This window comes from Eleutherodactylus coqui, chromosome 8 (assembly GCF_035609145.1).
Source record: "Eleutherodactylus coqui strain aEleCoq1 chromosome 8, aEleCoq1.hap1, whole genome shotgun sequence".
NCBI classification, from domain to species: Eukaryota; Metazoa; Chordata; class Amphibia; order Anura; family Eleutherodactylidae; genus Eleutherodactylus; species Eleutherodactylus coqui.
Genome location: NC_089844.1, coordinates 111,690,873 through 111,707,535, shown reverse-complemented (window position 1 = coordinate 111,707,535; position 16,663 = coordinate 111,690,873).

The following is a 16,663-nucleotide window of genomic DNA, read 5'->3' as shown; positions in this document are numbered from 1 at the left end:
CTGGTGCTTTCCCTGTATTAGAATCCAATAAAGCTCCTGCTAACTCCTGCACTTATAGCCTCTTGTGAGAATTTACCTAGATTTAAGGTAATCCTCCATCACTGTCCTTCTGGCTACCCTTTCCCAGTCTGGCATGGAAGGAGCCAGATTGTATAGAGCATTGTAGCAGTCCCTGAACCCTTCTGCTATCTGTTGGGGCATATGTCGCACATGACCATTGGGATATGTCCTGAATCTAGTGGCGCAGGATGCACGGACTAGCATGCGGCTGGGCTTGTCGCCAAATTCAAAAAAGCGACGTCTGCATTTTGCCAAATTCGCCTTTGCCTGACCTAGACAAAGTGAGCGGACCTTTTTCCTAAGCTGGATCAATTCTGACCCCCCACACCCCTACCCTGAGAAGACTTGTGAATGAGTTCTAATGCCTGAATCTGGGAAAGCCTTTCTCGGAGGTTGCCCTACATTCTTTCTTGATGCGTGATCCGAGGCTGACACAAAATCCCTGAATGACACACTTGTGTGCTTCCCATATTGTTAGTGGGTCTACATCTGGGGTGTTGTTGTGTTCAAAATATTCTTGTAGCACCTTGCTAATTTCTTTAAAAGTGTCAGGGTCGCTTACCAGGGATTCATTTAAGCGCTAATGCCATACTCTGTTGTGTATAGATGGGAATGTTAGGGATTTGGTAATCATGGGGTGATCTGAGAATGTAATGTTGTCTATGTCTGCTCGCGCTAGAATTGCTAAAGTCGAATGATGTAAAAAAAAATAATCTATTCTGGAATATGTGTTATGTGGTGTGGAGAAAAATGTATAGTCTTTAGTGGAGGGGTGAAAAATCCTCCATGCATCTACAAGTTGGTATTTGTGAAGTGTTTTCCTTATCCTGCGATGCGCAGATAGTGGTAGGCTGCTGCTTCCCTTGGGGTTGTCTATATGCAGATCTAGTGGAACATTAAAATCTCCTCCCAGTATCAGGGTGCCCTCCTTGAATTCCCCTAAGTCCTCCACGGTCCTTTCTAGGAAAGTCACCTGGTTGGAGTTAGGGAGATAAACCGCTGCAAGTGTGAATGGTGTGTCGGCAAGCTTACCCTTAAGGAAGAGATATCTACCTCCTGGAGCACTGCACATCTCCACATGTTCCCATGGTACTGAGTTGGTGATAAGAATTGAGACTTGTTTGGATTTAGATTCGAGGTTCGTGCTGTGGTAGGCGTTCAGGAACCTGGCATCTGAAAACCTAGGATATGCATCTGTACGGAAGTGTGTCTCCTGAATGTAGGCCTTAATAATACTGAGCAGGAAGCTGCAAAATTAGTCGGAGTATCCGCTTGGCCACAACTTGCAGGTCGTTATCTGGAAAAAAGAAAGCGATTATAACAAGAGAACAACTGACTACTTTCTCCCTAGTGGGGTAGGGAGGGCGAACAAATCAGAGCCTGCGAGGAGATTGGCAAGTGTCCTGGGCCCAAGAAACAGTCCACATAGGTCGTAATCCGAACCGTGGTGAAAGGATAGGTGTCCAATTATGCCCCAGCCCATCATATATTTGGGGATACAGTGTCCATTGGGACAGTCCAGTTCGGGCCTGGAACAGCTGGGACCTCCAGAAGTGAAAACGCCCCCTCAAGGTCTGCTGGGGATCTGACCGTGAAAAGGCGGCCATGCCTGCCGAGGATCAGGTGGAAAGGGTACCCTCATCTATATGTTGCATCTGCTTTACGTGTTGCATCCAATAGTGGGTGAATTAGTCTCCGGCTATTGAGGGTCAGTCTAGAGACATCAGGCAGGATTGTAATCTCAGCTCCGTTAAAGTTGACTGGACCTCGTTCCCATGCTAAACGCCGGAGCCCTCTCAGGACGTTAGGGTTCCGCATTCTCCCGCCCATAAGGCGATGGACTCTGTCCAACTCTTTATCTCTGTCTTTGGGACATTGCATCAGCTTGTTAAAGATGGCCATCACGCACTCGTGTAACGCATCTGGAGGAACATCCTCTGGAATACCTCTTAATTTGAGGTTGTTACGCCTTCCTCTATTTTCAATGTCATCTAAGTGAAAAGTTAGGTCTCTAAGCTGTTTCTACTGCCTTTCCACTGTGAGGGTTAGTTGTTGAAAGTCCATAGGAGACACACCCGGGGTCTGTTTTAGTGCGGTAAACCGGTCCGACAGAGTCTGCATAGAGTGATTAACTGCAGAAATAGCCCGCTCGTGCTTCTCTTCTATACGTTGAAGTTGTGATTTAAAAGTCCTTTTTTGTTGGCAGTGCGTGAACTATGACCCACAATGCTTGCAGGATCTGGGAGTCATCTAATGGCGGCTCCAGCGGCTTGGGAGTGGGAACTTTGTTAGCCGGTTGCAGAGCGCTGGAGCCTGGGGTTAGGGGCATATAACTCAAGCTGTCTCCTGGAGAAGCTGCAGAGTGGAGAGTGGGAGTCATAGTTCTCCCATTTGCTGGGATAGTTGAGCCTGAGGAGTCCTTGGTTGGCTGCAGTGCTGCTCCCTCCTGCCTGTAGTTGCTACCTTCTTCCAGTCAGCTGCTAACCTGGTCTGGGGCCTTGCAGGTGCCTTTCCTGGCTGTGATGCATGCTGGTGAGGTGGAAGAGCCAAGTGCTGCCTCCAGATTGTGTGCCTTATCCCCCGCACTGACCTTGTCAGGGAAGCGTGGAGTCCCGTGCAGGCACGGGACCTCCTGCTTCTCCTGCAGTCTGCTGCACTGGCTTCACGTCATTTTCCGGCGCCATGTTAGGGGAGAGCTTCTCTGCTGCAGTGGCGCTCGCGCCGTGAAGATATCTGCGCAGCGGGGTCCCGTTGGCCTTTGGGGGGGGTGTCTCCCCTCCGTTTTCCACCTTTCGTCATCGTTGGGCCCGGTGAGTGTTAACTTTGTGTCAGTTTTCTGAGAGTTGGCAGCCACGGAGCCCAGAGCTGTGCATCCTCACTCTCCCATAGCTAGGCCACGTCCCCCGTATTGGTCTTTCTAATATCGCTGGGTCTCTTCACTTCCTCCCATTCACAGTTTATCAGATTCTCTAAGTATACCTATTCAGAAGTTAAAATGTAACTAAGTTTTCAACATGTTTTCTAAAATACCCACTCATTTGCTGCACGTTGTTTTATGTCTGTAAGTTGAGATTTTCATGTGGTCTTCCCCATTTTTCTGTTGCCCTGCTGTTTGCAGTCCACTTTCAGACAAGAGACATGTAGCAAGCCTACCATTCTACCAGTAGTTTTTGTACTTCCTTTCCCTCACTTCCCATGCTGCATTGTGCTGGCTCTGGTCCAATTAGCAGGAAGGCAATGTCTGAATGCTCACCCTTCTTCTTTGCCAGGATGATTGTAGGAGATTGGCATTCAGAGACATTCTGACCAAAAGTTTAGCAATCCCAATATAATGTACACGCACACAGGCTGTAACAGCAGTATTGGAAGAGAGTATGGAGACTGCAGACACTGTGTCTACAGATCTGTCAGCCTGCAGCCTCTGAGTGCAGGGGAGCAGCTTTTTACAATGAAGGAATAAAAGTTAAGCTTTCTTGCATCTATTTATGCTGGCGCGGACTTCACTTATTTGAATGACCTTTTTCCTCATGGATTGGAAAGGTTACAGTCCGGAAGAGAGTTCATGGAAGCCATCTGAGAACATCGACACTCCATGTCAGATTCAGGAATTTCTGCGAAGAACCAGTGGGAGGGGAAGGGGGCATAGGGAGGAAGGTACTGTTAGGTGCACTGTTCAGACTAAATCCTCTTCCTGTGTGTCTGGCAAACACAGGCATCATCCTGCTCTCCCTGTTCCCTGAGCTTATACTTATTCTCTTCCAGCAGTCCTATGGTTAATTGTTTCTGGGTCTCCTGCTCATCTGATGCACCTTTTCCAATCACCACCTTATATAGCTGTCCTGGGCCTTCCAGACAGTGCTTCAGTGTTGTTGTGAGATTTGCTCCATAGCTTCATGTTTAACTACTGCTTGTCAGCTTGTTCGTCCTTTGTTTCCATACTCCCCATTATTGATCTGTATTTTGTTTGTTCTGTCAGGGTCTGTCAGTGTCTAGAGGAAGACCTCAGGGTCATTCTTTTCCGGACGCCTGCCCTGCTTATAGACAGGGTCTTTCCTCTCCCTGTTAACAACTCAGGGCAAGATATTTTCTCCAGCTCTCATCTTCATATGGGGTTGTACATCTGGTATCTTACCTCCAACGCCGGGGTCGGCTGTCGGCCGTGCTGTATTGGATCGTAATCTACCCGGTAGGTTTACACAGTGGTTCCACATCCACAGTCATTACAACTTAAACATGCATTGCATAGCCCTCATGTCACGGCTCGCCGGCTGCAACTGAGGTTCAGGACCGGGTTGAATTCATAGTGTCTGCCCCGATCCACGTGATCCTCACACCAGCGCATACCCAATGTCATTTCAGCCTTAGATGCTGATGGGGACACTTCTGCAGTTGTAGGGACTGCTTGGTTGGTTGGGAAGTGGCATCCCAGCCAGCCAATCAGCCTAATTTGTGTACATTTATTTCAGCTCCTCCTCACAGAGGACATCGATTATACTTTTTTATCAGAAGAAGTTTCTGGTCCTGTTGGTAGTTCCTTGGCCTGACCTACATCTTGTTAACAATAAATCTGCTGTTTTTTTTACTTATTTATCTATATTTGACATCTTGTTCCCTGCACTTTGACGGTTCATTATTTACAGTGTGTCATCTATCCTTGTGACTGTTTCCTGTCACCATCTAGGGAGAGTCGGGGTGGTCCCAGGTTCCTAACGTGAAGAAGCCATCATCAGGGCGAGCGCTCTGCTTTTTGGTAAGGTCTTCCATATCTGAGGTTTAGGGTCAGTTTCCTGTATTCACGTTTTGTGTTTTCTTACACATTTTTGTGCTATCCATGTTTATAAGTGTATATAAACTTGTCCTTTTTGGAAATTACCATTATGTCCATGTCAGACATAACACCCCATTAAATAAAAGGTTTAACCGTAGTACTAGATGGCAAGTGGAGATTAGCCTGCATATGTAGTTTTCCCTGACTATAATAGCTGCTTGCCAAGGTTATCAAAGTCAGACCCTTGGCGATCAGTTAATCAACAAAGCACCTTCAGTTTAATAGCATTTGTGTCTGAGGCACTTAAAAGCAATTTTGGTTACAGTGTTTTCTAGAAGTAGCTCATACTGAATCCAGGTTGTGCACTCTTAGAAACCGCATCATACTAGCATTTCTGTGGGACTGCCACCTATTCACAGATGACCCCAATTCATATGACTTTCTCAAAGCTCACTAACCCAACCCCTTATCGTCCAAACAATCTTGTCCTGTTTTTCCAGCATTGAGATATTTGAGCAGACACTATACTATGAAGTCAGAGCACATCTTCTGTACTCTTAGGGTGTTTTTACATGGAACGATTATCGTTCAAAAATTGCTGGAATGGGGGAATTTGGATGATAATTGTTCAGTGTAAAAATGGCCAACAATCAAATGATTAACGATAATTCGTATGGTTATCGTCCATTTCATGCAAGCATGAACATCATTGTTGGCTCATTTGCTAATTGTTCGGTTTAAATACAGATCGTTCAGTTGTTCTCATTCACTAGTACATTGAATGTGAACGATTTGCGAGCGAACAATTTATCCACCTGTATAAACAGGCTGCCCTGAGTGAAGTCTGTCATCGTCCCTTAGATTACCCATGCTTATTTAGAAAGCTACTTTAAAACTGTTCTTCGTCAAACCTTAATTTTACTTCCCCCACTAGATGTCAGCCTTTCTATCTATATCTGTTCATGTTAACTGTAGAAACTTTCAAGAAAAGGTTAACTTTCCTAACATCTGTGTGCAGAGCAGAAATAACAATATAAATTTTGAAAAGGGTTCTTCTCTACATTCCTAAATCTATTCATGCTCGGAATGGTAGTGAATTATCCTTCTAGAAATCGCTGTGCAGAAAGACTAGTTGCACTGAATCTTACAGCCACTTAAAGAAAATTGTAAGTTATATGAAATAACCTTGATGTATGTGACGATGATCTTGGGACTTTTTCTACTCACAACTTGATGCTCCAATTTTTTGCACTGAAGAGGAAATAAAAAAGTTTTTTAGGTATTCAAGAAAAAGAGAAATGTGCAAATAAATTGAATATATTTATTACCAAATGTATGCATTCATTTATTAGTTTTTACATACAAGGTATTTATGAACCGGCATTTATAAAGAGTGTAAAGTAGTAGATGTTTGGAATAAAATTCCAGCAGATGTTGGAAAATCAGCAATAAATGAATGCAAGATGCCTGGGATAAGTATAGATCTATCCTAAAGGCCCTTTCACATAATTCAATTATCATTAACAAAAATCATTCAAACGAGGGAAAAAGAGCGATAATCGTTCAGTGTAAACACAGCCAACAATGAATGAGAAATCTATGGAGGCATAAAAATCACCATTGGCTTGTTCACTTAACATTCAGTTTAAAAAACGATCATTCAGTCCCTCTCATTCATCATACAGCGAATTTGATCAACTGTACGATTTCTCATTTGAATGAGCCAACAATGTATCTACCTGTATAAACAGGTTTCCCGAGCAAACTCTGACCTCATTCGCTTGCTCAAACAAGAGATCGGCAGGTCTAAATGGACCCTAAGAGAGAAATAAAAAGATTATATATGGGCAAACTAGATGGACCATGTGGGCTGTTCCTGTCTTCAATTTTCTGTGTTACTATTAGGAACCTGTCACAATCTCATATTAATTTTTACCTTACTTTTAGCTCACAGATTCCCTTTAATGGTAGGGTTCCAGAGCTCCACTGGATTGACACAGCTCGACTGTTGCGACATAGTAATGGCCTAATGGCGGCGCTATGTCAATGTGAGCCGCGTTATGATATTTTCTTTGATTGTATGTCTATAATCCCTTAGGCTGCCTTCACACTGGTGTCAAATTCATGCAAGATTTGTGCATTGCGAGACGAACAAATCATGCACAAATATGAAACCCATTCTTTTGAATAGGCTCATACACATTAGCCATGTTTTCCCACATGGCACCACAATGCCATGCTGGAAACCTATGGCAGCATGTCCTATCTTCCTGCGAGATCGCCCCATTAAAAGCAATGGAAGCACTCTGCAATCCTCTGTCATGGCTTTAACAGCCGTGGCGGGGATTCCCTTTATCCCCGCAGTGATGCAAGGCTGTTTTCACATTAAAACGCCACGTATCCACAGGGCTTTCACATGGTGGCAAGTGTGATATTGGGCTGTGAATCACGGCCCGATATTGTGCTTGCCAGTGTAAAGGAGCCCTTAGTGTTTCCCATTGTTGCTAAAAAGCTATTAGGAGATGTATGATGAGATACCCTTAGTTGTTTTCCCTGACTGACCAATCTATTAGAATAGGGGCTTAGCGTATTTTTCGCTTTATAAGACACACTTTTTCCGCCTCCAAAGCGGAGGGGAAAAGTTCCTGCGTCTTATAAAGCGAATGTGCCGAAAATTTGTTCCGATCGCCATTTTTAGCGCGATTGCGAATTTAACGCGTGGACGCGATTTATTTAGCGCGATTGCGCGTTAAATTCGCGATCGCACGAACAAATGTGCGATCAGTTAGAAGATTTCTCTCCTCCTGTCAAAAAAAAATATATCATTACTCACTTCCCCCGGCATTCTGCGGCGCTGCTGCAGGCTGTCGCTCCCTCCTGGTCCCCGGCAGAGCATTGCTTTCTGTACGCGGGGCTTGAAATCCTCTCCTCATGACATCATTGAATGGCTGTGATTGGCTAACGCACGTGCACCTTCAGCCAATCACAGCCATTCAATGATGTCATTGAATGGCTGTGATTGGCTGACGGCGTGTTTTAGCCAATCACAGTATTAGCTTTCTGGAGATGGGGATTTCAAGCCCTGCATCCAGAAAGCAATGCTCTGCCAGGGACCAGGAGGGAGCGACAGCCTGCAGCAGCGCCGCAGAACGCCGGGGGAGGTGAGAAATGATTTTTTTCCCCCTATTTTCCCGCTCTAAAACAGGGGTGCGTCTTATAGACCAGTGCGTCTTATAAGGCGAAAAATACGGTATATATTTCAGCCCCTGATCTTACATTTTGAAGCACCGTTAATGCTGCCACCTCTCTTCTATATATCTGAGCCTCCGGTCTTACAATTTGCTGATTATTCATCTCTTGTTGTGCAATGGGTCTAGTTAATTTTTACCTTGGTGATGCCATCCTGATTAAGTTAAGTAGCTGGTTTATTTACTTGTATACTGGAGTCGTTTGTGCCATTGCTCCTGCTGCCTAGAGTTGTTCCGCCTGTTTAAAGACATTCTCTGTTTTCACCTAGGATCAGTGCAGGTGGCTCAGGATCTGGACGAGAGGCCGTCCTTATCGGGGCGATTGCCCCACTTTAGGCAGGGGTTATTCCTCTTCAGGCTATTAAGACTAGATTTCTCTTTTCTCCCTTGGCTGTGTTTGCTGGTGGTTTTGTTGTTTTACGTGGGACCTACCAGTGGTTATATGTCCTGTGTGAACATTGCCTTGCATCCATGCTGGGCATGCTATGTAAACGCTCAGTATGAATCTAACATGGACGTTTTAGCAGTTGTAGAATAAAAATATTACCTTATGGGGAAAAAATGTTGCAAGAAACCAAATAACAAGCAGATATTTGTCCATATCACACTAAAGCCCTGATCTGAAGAGGTTTTCTGGTTTCAGGAAATGCAAATTGTTCATTGCAAAATGAAAATTGTTTCAATTTTCTCTGAAAAAGGGAATTATGACTCTCACTGTGAATCAATCATCATATTTTATAATGATGTTTTCCCATCTTGGCTAATCATGACCAAGATGAGAATACCCATCTTCACATAGCAGACAGGATGGCTAAAAGTATGGAAACAGCCAAGCAAGCTGTACTATGCTGTTTCCGTAACTGTCATGGACGTCGATGGGAGTTACATAAACAGTGTAGCACAATGAGCTACGCTATTTCTGTAAAATGGGAAATGAGAAAACAGTGTAGCTTGGTATGTTACGCTGTTTCCAAAGCTCCCCTTTACTTGTATTCGAGTTACAGAAGCAGCACAAGACAACCCACTCGGCTGGGGTGTGGGTCAGAACCCGAGATAGGTGCGGGACCCAGAGTTGAGAGTCACATCGATCAAACTTTAATGAAATATCTTTTAGTTATGTCATAAAAGTCAGAGATGGAAATATCCCTTTAAGTTCTCTGCTTGCTCTATTTTAGTGGGAACTTTTAGAGGATGGAAATCTGTCATAGTCATGTGATTCTCAAATATATGCATAGCCTGTTACAAGAGTTAAGGGCAGTGAACACCTTTTACATGATATTTTTAATCCATGTATTTTTACATAAAAATACCTTTTTGATATAATTAGATGTTTTTAATTGGATGTTATTAAAAATTCTTGCACTTGCAGTGTATTCCAATACATTTCAAGCTGGAGGACTAAGGCCTCATGTCCATGGGGAAAATCGATTATACTTACCTCTCCGGACGCTGCGTGTCTCCCCTCCGTCGCGGACAGATCTTCTTTCTTCGGCCCGGCGGATGTGCTCGGCACGCCGGCAGCATGCTGTGCGCATGCGCCGTGCACACTTTTTTTTCTTTGAACTCCGTCTTTCCCACAGTCCATGGCACGGCTGCAGTAACAGCTGCGTCTGTGCCGTGGGACCGGACGGCTTCCAAAGGCTTCAATGGAAGTCACGGCAGCTGTCCGTGTGGGAAAACCGCACAAAATGAAGCATGTGGTGCTTTCACGCACAAGCGATCCACACGCTAGAGAAAAATGATATCCGCAGGTAATTATCTGCGGGTGTCCAATGATTCCCTATGGGTGCAGATCACGCGTGCGGGAGACCCGTGCGGTTTTAGTAATTCCATTTTGCCCGTGGACAATGGGTCTGAGGCCACTCTCACGCACGGCATCGGCAAAACGCAGCAATTTTGATTGAAGCGTTTTCCTACTATTTTTTTCGGTGTTTTCAAACACAAGTATCTGCGTTCAGCAGCACTTTTTAACGCACCCCATCATTGTAATCGGTGATGAGGTTTGTGTAAAAAGCATGAAAATGCGCCAAAATAAAGCAGACTGCTCAAATACCATGGCATTTAATAACACAGTGATTTTTGAGCACTGTCTGCGAGGCTCCATTGAAATCAATGGGTGCGTTGTACCGCAAATTACCGCAGCGTTCAAACAGTACGGTAATTGCATTAAAAAGCGCATGTGTGAGAGTGGCCTAAGTCTCTTGCAAAATCTGTCAGGTTGACTGACAGGTTCTGATCCTAATGATAGGGGGAGGGGAATTACCAATCTGCAGTTTACAGTGAGGGGGTATGTATGATATGCAGTTTGCAGCAGGTGGGACAGAGGTGTTGGATGCAACATTCTTCCAGACAGGTGGATGTGGATCCACCTGACCACACACCGATTTGACTTAGGGGTATCTAAGGTGGCAGCATTTGGTGAAACCCAGTTTTCACCCTTGATACCTCCAAGCAGGAGTTGGTCTTTGCTGTGGGGTCGCCAAGCCTGTTACCTGCACAGATAATGTTAGTGGTACTGATGATGTGCAGGGATGAGGCACAGGACCTGATGGTGTGAACTGAGATGTAACTGTGAAACTAGCAGTAGTCAGGGCTGGCAGCACAACTTTATTAACGAGGTCTAGGCAAAGGTCAGAGTAAGCAGCAAGCAAATAATGAAGTCCAGGAAACATAGCCAAGGTCAGGGACTACACAGTAGAAGTCAGAGATGACGAAGAACAGGCAAAAGTGAAATACACTTGTCATAAGTGGGTATGAAACTAATTACTTAGGCAGCTTCCACAAGGAGAGGATGCCTAACATAGTCAGAGGTGGAACAGGATTGGATGGGGACAGAATTAGAGAGTGTGCACTGGCTCTTTAAGAAAGGGGACTAGGGAGAATGCAAGCCCTATGGGCAGACACCAGAGAGTGAGCTGAGGAACAAGAGTGGCATGCAGAGCGTGGTTGACAATGGGGCCTGACTGTGGCCCCAGCAGCAAGTAAGCAGGGTGAGCAGTGGCCAGCATGACACAATTATCTGATTAGATGATGTTATTAAAATAATAAGTGTCAGGCAGTCAGTGTTACTTTTTGAAAAAGTGGTAGAGCCAGCGCAAAAATGAGAGAAGTTTCAAAATTTTACGCAAATACAGTTATGCACAAAAGTTGATAACTAATAAGTGTCAGACAGTGAGTGTTACTTTTCGAAAAAGTGGTGGAGCCAGGTTAGGTCAAATAATGGTAACAGAAATATGAGGATAGGAACGCTATCCCTAACCAACTTTGGTGTGGCAGATCCTGCCTTGAAACAGGGTATTCGCGCCGAAAGGGGCAGCCACACTTCAGGAACTTAGAGGGCCTAGTTTAAGAAACTTTTCTTATGTATTAAAAATAAAAACATTAAGGATTTAAAGATCCCCTTTTTTGCTCAGTATATACATACAAAAATAAAGACAATAAAAAACTAAGATAATTGGTATCACTGCATCTGAAAAAGTCAGATCTATAAAAAAAGGTCCCATTATGTATTCTGCACAGTGAAAACTGTCAGAAAAAAAAATGCACAACACTAGAATTGTGGTTTTTTGGTTGGCCCATCCTCAAAAACAAAATGGACTAAAATGCAAACAAATAATATGTAATCCAAAATAGTGCCAATAGAAAGTACAGCTTGCTCCACAAAATAACAGGCCCTCGTGCAGCCTCTTAGACCGCTTCCACACAGATAAGAAAATGTGTGCAGCGTGACGCACAAGTCTTGCACGAATATGAACCCCATTCTTTTGAATTGAGTCATATTCATGAGTGATTTTTTGGCGCATCAAGGCGTGGGAAAAAAAATGCAGCATGTCTTTGGCCATTCCCTCACAATGCTTCGCCCGTTGTTTTCACTGAGGCCGGCAAAAACATTGCACGGTGTGCGAGGTGCACGCGAGTGTGATGTGATGCTTTGCAAGGTTTCCCATTGAAAACAATGAGAAACACTGGCTGATCCTCTGGAAAAATGAAAAGGTTATGGATCTCAGAGCATGATAAAAGGAAGCATTCTTTAATTATTTTTTATAGTAGTGCAACATAAAAAAAATTATAAATATTTGGCATTGCTGTAATCATACTGACCGATAGAATAAAGTCAGCAGGATACTTTTGAGCAATTTTATGTATGTGGTGATTTCATAGCCCTATTTTTTTTCTTGAGCTGCCAAAATTATTTTACTGCATTTATTTTCATGACATATTTTTTAATACTTTTTTTCCACTTAAATATTTTCAGGTTTTTTTAGGGGTAATCTGTACAAAAAGTTTTTTTAAAAATATTTTTTTTACTTTATGGTTTTTTATTTTTAAAATTAGTATATTTACACTAAATAAAGTATAGGAATGGCTAGCTTATTTTGTTTTGGATGTTTTTGTTTGGGAGGTAGGTTGTTTTCTTTTTTTTAATATATTTGTATTTTATTGTTATTTTTTTACATTTATTTTTGTCACTTTTTGGTAACCTCTATGTCCCCCTTGATGTTATATAAAACTTCTTGGGGACATTAACACGGTCATTCTTTATTTCCTATTTCACAGTTTTTCACTGTAACCACAGCATCCATAGGAGCAGCATCCATAAGAGCCATAGTTATAGGGGAAAATATTACCCTATAGTGGACTGGACTGTTGTCTGCTGAGAACCAGCAGCTCTACTATGTCGGCGGTCACCGGTGATCACGTGATTGCTGAGTCCAATAGAGAAGATGGCACTGCCCTTCCTCCATGCACTACATAGTACTCATTAAGCTCTATGTAGGCTGGAAACAAGAAGATAGAAGTGGTTAGAAATCGCTTCTGTCTTCTCCTCCTGGTCCTCGGCTGTCTACGACACTCAAGTACCTGACCTGCTCCTGCTAGATTGCAGGAGTTTTAAACCCGCGCCATATCTTTAAAACGACCAAGTGCCTTTTATTTACAGCACTTAGTGCTTATCAGGTTAAAGAATTTAAAGGTAGGAGCACGAGACACATAAGATTATATGTAGAGAGCAACGCTGTTGTCCAACTGACATAAGCAGAATAAATTGTTAGAATATTAGCTACAAATGAAGGTGCTACTGAACTCCTATACAGGGTTCTATTAAGTTACACTGAATAACATTTTGTGGTTTGTACAGTTTTAGAATTAAGTATCTTGAGGTGAGACCTAAGAAATGGGACAACTGAGTTGATATAATGAAACCAGATATAGTTGCAGTTCCCTTTTTTTACAGTATCAGATTTACATTACAAATTGAAAAATAGCTGGTCAACTAAAGAAAACTTGTACGGCTTTCTGAAAGTAAGTTCCTTGTCACTAATAGTTGCATAATGTGCACATATGGATCTCTGTAAACAGAATTCACGTATAAGACAGAAAAGCCAAAATACTATGTATCAGTCAGTCACCTGGCATGTACAGCCTACCCTATATTCATGCAATGATCTTTGGACCCCCATTCTTGAAATCACTGGGGGTCCCAGCAGTTGGACCCTCGTTGATTGTTATCTTGTGTATAGGAGATAACTTTACAACTTTGTGTATCCCCTTTAACAATGCCAACTTCAGGGTTCAAATAAAGTGATAATAACAGCACCATTGTAATTCAAAATAAAGTGCCCGGGACATGTATAAGAATGCAAACTGCCTTTAACAGCCCGCTCGATTTCGTCCCTGACACATGCCCCAAAATGCAGTACAGCTTCATGCTAGATCAGCAATTTGCCCCCATATGTGCTGGACAGTTCAGCTTCCTTTTCCATATATGCACCAACTACATACCCTTGATATGTGACAGACACATGTCGAATATTCACCACCTTAGAGTTCTGGTATTCTATTGCAGGTATCTCCATCAATGGAGGCAGAATCATTCAGTGCTTCGAGCCCTTGGGCTTCATTTAAATCTATATTAAAGATATCCATTGTTTGGTTTTAAAATTAGAGTGTAAGTGTTGGCAACTTCACTGACAAAAATGTTGCAGATGAACCTCACTGATTATAAAGGGGTCCATTGGGGCTTTGTCATGCTGTCCAGAGCTGCACTGTAGCAGATAGTGTAATTTGTTGTCCTAAAAGGATGAATAGACACACAATATGCTAACCTGGAGAACACAAAATATTTATAATAAACCCAAAAATGAAGGAGTGGGAAATCTGACCCTAACATACTAATGCAATGAAACCCTACCTAAAAGCGGAGCACTCGCCCTGATAAGGACGAACCCACATCAGGAACCAGGGGTGATCCTGATGCCCCCTAATTGGAAATAGGGATGGTATTTGCTAGAATAAACAATATATACAGTATAGATGTTAAACAAGCATGCAATTAACCAGATGAAATATCAATGCAGAAATAGCAATCATTCAAAAAATAGATGTCCCAACACCCCAATATTTCTTAACCCCAAACAGACTTATCTGACGGCAGAATACGACAGGAGCTGCCAACTTGACCAGAAACACCTTCAGACTAGAAGTATAACTGGCATTCTCAATGAGGAGGAGCTGAAATAAATGTGTGTACAGACAAATACTGATCTGCCGTCTGGGATACATGCCTCACAATCCATCTACATAGCAGCAGAGTAGTGCTCAGGTCGTTGTCAAATGCCCAAATAACAATGAGCATGCAATGGCGGATCACATGTGCCAGGGCTGACGTGGCATCACCCAGATCTCAACACTGGTGGCGAGCCATGACAACAGCCTAATTATGACATAATTATATTGCTGCTTTTAAAGTAATGTAACAATTGGCCAACAGCTCACACACTTATGGGGTAACAGTATGGAAGTGTGCACTCTCAAAATAATGGAGCTGTGGCAGGATTTTAGGACAATTTGGAGTTACCATATGACTGTATTCTTTGCCACTCTTTTACTATTTTTCACTATATTTTCAGTACTCTTTACTACTAGTCTAAATTACTCTTCTGCTTCTACTAATTTCTAAACTTTCCCACTCTTTCACTTTTCTCCACTCTTCACTGATCTTATTTTTTTCTATGTTTACTGAATTCATTACTACTCTACATTTTCTAGGCTCATCTTACTTTTTCCCACTCAACTTTTTACTACTATTATGTATACAGCCCATATGTTTCCAAAGGATTACATTAAAATATAGAAAACCTGCAGTTGTGTAAAACAATTATGTGAATTGCACACATAACAATGTTATTTATTCTTTTGTACCTGTCACTCTCTGTACTTTTACAATTTTGTTACATTTATAAGTCCAATTAAGTCTGAGAAAGCTAACATTTTGGGCTCATGATTTACATCGGCATAAAAGTACCAGTTGATGGACCAGCAGGTGTAACTAAATCAAGTAAAAAGAAGCCATTAATCTGTTTATCATTTGTACCCCACTGAGAATCCTCTAATAGGATGAGACGGAATGTTTAGACTAATCTGTATAACTGTCTGTACAGAATGAGGCAGCATATGAAGAATGTCACAAAGTATTAATATACCTATTAGTTTAGATATTCTTTCAATGACATAGTAGGTTTGTGCATGAGAACACAAATGACATTTAAGATAATTACAATCGGTATGAAAACTTTGGATTTGTAAGCTTCCTAGATAGCTTTTGTTTTCATGCATCTAACTTCCTAAATGGCCCTCTTTAGGTTACGGCCATTAAATGTAATATAATTGTCTGTATCAAAATTGCACCAGTTTGATTTTTTTCTAATCCTTTTAAAAAAAACAAACAAGATATGTAATGCTTAGAGATGAGCGAGCACACTCGTCCAAGCTTGATGCTCATTCGAATATTAGGGCAGTCGAGATGAACACCATGTGGTACTCGAGTCAATTGCATTTCCCTTCCCCGCATGTTTAGCGCCATTTTCTAGCCAATAAACATGCAGGGAAGGCATTACCACTTCCTGCTGTGATGTGCCAGCCCTCTGCCCGCCAACAGCAGTGAGTTACTGGACTGATCAGGTGACCGCCAAATACTTAAAATGGTCCCGCCCTCTTTTTTTTAAGCATCTAGGGCTGTGCCTTTTCAGCTATACTGTTCTGTGTGTACAGTGCATAACACAGAGTGTAGGGACACAGCTACTTATATAGGGAAAGTTTTACAGTCCTCCTCATCCTCTGTACAAGAACTCCAATGGTCCTTCTTAGGGCTGCATCTCACCGTGTGCATTATAGTTGTGGCTGGCTGGGAGTAATAGTGCATCAATTTTTGTATTACACATCTAGGCCTATTCCAAGGCTTTTAGTGATAGCGTTCGCAGCCTGCAGTTCCGTACAACCAGCTCTCACCATGAAACTGCACTCTAAAATTTCCTAGGTTACTGCAAAGTATTTCAGTTATACCGTTCTGTGTGCAGTGCCGTAGGCAGAGTGTAGGCACACAGCCACGTGTTGAATCACAGCCGGCTGCTGAGGGATTAGGAGAGAGGCAAGTTTCTGGCCTCCCCAGCTTCATATCACAATTTGCGGGTCCACGTAGTAGACCATTATTACAAACAGAGCAGTGCGAGCAGGTCCTGTCATGGATGGCAGAAAACGCATCCAGCAATGTATCAACCACCCAGTCTTCTACACAGTCCACTACTCCCGG